This window comes from Carassius carassius, chromosome 6 (genome assembly GCF_963082965.1).
Source record: "Carassius carassius chromosome 6, fCarCar2.1, whole genome shotgun sequence".
Lineage (NCBI taxonomy): Eukaryota > Metazoa > Chordata > Actinopteri > Cypriniformes > Cyprinidae > Carassius > Carassius carassius.
In genome coordinates this window covers 41,447,867-41,452,866 of record NC_081760.1, presented here as the reverse complement: position 1 = coordinate 41,452,866, position 5,000 = coordinate 41,447,867, and positions in this window count along the sequence as shown.

The window sequence follows — 5,000 nt, the reverse complement described above, 5'->3', positions numbered from 1 at the left end:
CAGCCCGTCAAAATAAAAGCCTTGAACATCAGACAGCGGCCCGTCAAAATAAAAGCCTTGAACATCAGACAGCGGCCCGTCAAAATAAAATCCTTGAGCATCAGACAGCGGCCCGTCAAAATAAAAGCCTTGAGCATCAGACAGCGGCCCGTCAAAATAAAAGCCTTGAACATCAGACAGCGGCCCGTCAAAATAAAAGCCTTGAACATCAGACAGCGGCCCGTCAAAATAAAAGCTTTGAGCATCAGACAGCGGCCCGTCAAAATAAAAGCCTTGAACATCAGACAGCGGCCCATCAACATAAAAGGCCCAAAATAACCCACAATGTCTCGAAAAACATTGTGATATTTTTCGATTTGTTTTCCTAGACGTTTTTAAGTAAATTTCTAACAAGTAAAATACTTATTATCGTAATATTTGTATAATATTTGTGTTACATCAGTATTTCTATTATATTTATCAACATAAATTGTGCTGTTGTATCATAATTTTTCTTGTCAGTACTCTGATTCCCCCCCAAAAAACAACAACAAAAGGTGTGAATATTTGTTAGGCAGAGTGATGGTCACATGGAAGTCTATAGTACCTGGATGAAGCTCAATTAAACAAATATAAGCAAACCATTTGTAAATGCTAGGAAAAACATAAATTATCATAAAAATATACAGCTATTTTTAATGTTTTTAATCAGTTGTTGACCAGCAGGGACTAAGACCTGAAACTAACCAGCTAAACCCAGATTCTCCAGGAGATTACGTCACAATACAAACCAGACTGGAGCAAAAATTTCATTTTATAACCTCTAGTACTTTGATATTGACAGTTGGATTGTTGTTTTTACTACACAGCCCTGCGGGTGTCGCTGTTGGACAGTGTTTTCTCTACTTCCTGTTGGCCTTCTGTAGCAAATTGTAGCTCCGTGTAGCTGTTTTTATTTTATTTTTTTCTCTAGAATCTTTATCTTACTATCACTCTCTGTTTTTTAAAGTGGTAAAATATAACTTAATTCACACCATATTTCTGATATTATCGATCAATCTTATCAGATTAACTTTGATCGTTCACTTTTATTTTATTTCCGTGAGTGCAGTACACCTGCAAAGCGTTAGCACTCGTTAGCTTGTCATTAGCGTTTTCATTCGAACCTATCGCTGTTTTCTTTTCTCCTCTCCCTCGCTCCAGTTTTTCACAAGTTCATCAAACAACCGCAGTAAGAATTTTCATCAAGCACGGTGAGTAATGGCTTCTCCTATCATTGTTTCTTGCACCTCTTGCCACATGTACAGTTTATCTATCTCTGTCGCTGATGAGGGATTCACATGTGATAAATGCAGGGAAATAGTTAGGCTGACAGAGAAGATTTCAGAATTAGAGACACGCATCCAAACTTTAATTGAGGATAGTAAAAATGTTAGGGCTCTAGATACGGTTTTGGATGCGTCTAGCTCAGGGATTCCTGTACATTGTTCGGTTCCGGAAACAGAGCCCCAGCAGCAGGGCAACTGGGTGACGGTGAGGCAGCGTAGTCGTGGGTCAAAACACCGCTCTTCTGTTCCGATCAAAACATTAAACAGGTTCTCCCCACTCAGTGATGCACCCATTGAGAAACCTGATGAAAGTGCTCTAGTTATTGGTGATTCTATTGTACGGAACGTGAATATAGAGACACCAGCCACCATAGTCAAATGTTTACCGGGAGCCAGAGCGCCTGACATCTTGGCAAATTTTAAAGTGCTGGCTAATGCTAAACGTATATACAGTAAGATTGTTATTCATGCCGGCGCTAATGATATTCGACTTCGCCAGTCGGAGATCACTAAAAATAACATTAAAGATGTGTGTGAACTTGCAAGCACGATGTCAGACACTGTAATATGCTCTGGTCCCCTCCCTGCTTACCGTGGTGACGAGATGCATAGCAGATTGTCATCACTCAATGGCTGGATGTCTAAGTGGTGCCCACAGAATAACATAGGTTTCATAGACAATTGGACGAGCTTTTGGGGCAGACCTGACCTGTTTAAAAGAGATGGTCTTCATCCCTCCTGGGGTGGCGCCACTCTTCTCTCTAGAAATATGGCAAATAGTCTTAGTGTTTATACTTGACTAACTGGGGCCCAGGTCAGGAAGCAGACAGACTGGCTAAACCAACCGTCTGCTAGCTGCGTCACGTCACAGAGGTCAGTTAATTCTCAGCACATAGAGACTCTTCCACCTAGATATCACACTATAGAGACTGTGTCTGTTCCCCAAACTAGAAAAAACAAAAAACGTCCAAACCAGGTTAAGATTAACAATTTAATTGAGGTTCAACAAATAAAAAACAGAAGCAATATGGATAAACAAATGATAAAGCTTGGCTTATTGAATATCAGATCCCTTTCTACGAAAACACTTTTTGTAAATAATATGATCACTGATCATAATATGGATGTGCTCTGTTTGACAGAAACCTGGCTAAAACCTGATGATTACATTATTTTAAATGAGTCCACCCCCCAAGATTACTGTTATAAACATGAGCCACGTCTAAAAGGCAAAGGTGGAGGTGTTGCTTCAATTTATAACAACGTTTTCAGGATTTCTCAGAGGGCAGGCTACAAGTATAACTCGTTTGAAGTAATGGTACTTCATATAACATTATCCAACGAAACAAATGTTAATGATAAATCCCCTGTTATGTTTGTACTGGCTACTGTATACAGGCCACCAGGGCACCATACAGACTTTATTAAAGAGTTTGGTGATTTTACATCTGAGTTAGTTCTGGCTGCAGATAAAGTTTTAATAGTTGGTGATTTTAATATCCATGTTGATAATGAAAACGATGCATTGGGATCAGCATTTATAGACATTCTGAACTCTATTGGTGTTAGACAACACGTTTCAGGACCTACTCATTGTCGAAATCATACTCTAGATTTAATACTGTCACATGGAATTGATGTTGATGGTGTTGAAATTATTCAGCCAAGTGATGATATCTCAGATCATTATTTAGTTCTTTGCAAAATTCATATAGCCAAAATTGTAAATTCTACTTCTTGTTACAAGTATGGAAGAACCATCACTTCTAACACAAAAGACTGCTTTTTAAGTTATCTTCCTGATGTATCCAAATTCCTTAGCATATCCAAAACCTCAGAACAACTTGATGATGTAACAGAAACTATGGACTCTCTCTTTTCTAGCACTTTAAATAAAGTTGCTCCTTTACGCTTAAGGAAGGTTAAGGAAAACAGTTTGACACCATGGTATAATGAGCATACTCGCACCCTAAAGAGAGCAGCCCGAAAAATGGAGCGCAGCTGGAGGAAAACAAAACTAGAGGTATTTCGTATTGCTTGGCGGGAAAGTAACATATCCTACAGAAAAGCATTAAAAACTGCTAGATCCGATTACTTTTCTTCTCTTTTAGAAGAAAACAAACATAACCCCAGGTATTTATTCAATACAGTGGCTAAATTAACGAAAAATAAAGCCTCAACAAGTGTTGACATTTCCCAACACCACAGCAGTAATGAGTTTATGAACTACTTTACTTCTAAAATCGATACTATTAGAGATAAAATTGCAACCATTCAGCCGTCAGCTACAGTATCACATCAGACAGTGCACTATAGACCCCCTGAGGAACAGTTCCACTCATTCTCTACTATAGGAGAGGAAGAATTGTATAAACTTGTTAAATCATCTAAACCAACAACATGTATGTTAGACCCTATACCATCTAAGCTCCTAAAAGATGTGCTTCCAGAAGTCATAGATCCTCTTCTGACTATTATTAATTCCTCATTGTCATTAGGACATGTCCCCAAAACCTTCAAACTGGCTGTTATTAAGCCCCTCATCAAAAAACCACAACTTGACCCCAAAGAACTAGTTAATTATAGACCAATCTCGAATCTCCCTTTTCTGTCCAAGATACTAGAAAAGGTGGTATCCACACAATTATATTCCTTCTTAGAGAAAAATGGTATATGTGAGGATTTCCAGTCAGGATTTAGACCGTATCATAGTACTGAGACTGCTCTCCTTAGAGTTACAAATGATCTGCTCTTATCATCTGATCGTGGGTGTATCTCTCTATTAGTTTTATTGGATCTTAGTGCTGCGTTTGACACAATTGACCACAACATTCTTTTGCATAGACTTGAACACTTTGTTGGCATCAGTGGAAGTGCATTAGCATGGTTTAAATCGTACTTATATGACCGCCATCAGTTCGTAGCAGTGAAGATGTATCCTATCGATCACAAGTGCAGTATGGAGTACCTCAAGGCTCAGTACTAGGGCCGCTACTCTTCACGCTTTATATGTTACCCTTGGGAGATATCATCAGGAAACATGGTGTTAGCTTTCACTGTTATGCTGATGATACTCAGCTCTATATTTCTTCGCAGCCCAGTGAAACTCACCAATTTGAAAAACTAATGGATTGCATAGTCGATATAAAAAACTGGATGACGAGTAATTTCTTACTGCTAAATTCTGAAAAAACAGAGGTGTTGATTATAGGACCTAAAAACTCTGCTTGTAATAACCTAGAACACTGTCTAAGACTTGATGGTTGCTCTGTCAATTCTTCGTCATCAGTTAGGAACCTAGGTGTGCTACTTGATCGCAATCTTTCCTTAGAAAGCCACGTTTCTAGCATTTGTAAAACTGCATTTTTCCATCTCAAAAATATATCTAAATTACGGCCTATGCTCTCAATGTCAAATGCAGAAATGTTAATCCATGCATTTATGACCTCAAGGTTAGATTATTGTAATGCTTTATTGGGTGGTTGTTCTGCACGCTTAGTAAACAAACTACAGCTAGTCCAAAATGCAGCAGCAAGAGTTCTTACTAGAACCAGGAAGTATGACCATATTAGCCCGGTCCTGTCAACACTGCACTGGCTCCCTATCAAGCATCGCATAGATTTTAAAATATTGCTTATTACTTATAAAGCCCTGAATGGTTTAGCTCCTCAGTATTTGAATGAGCTCCTTTTA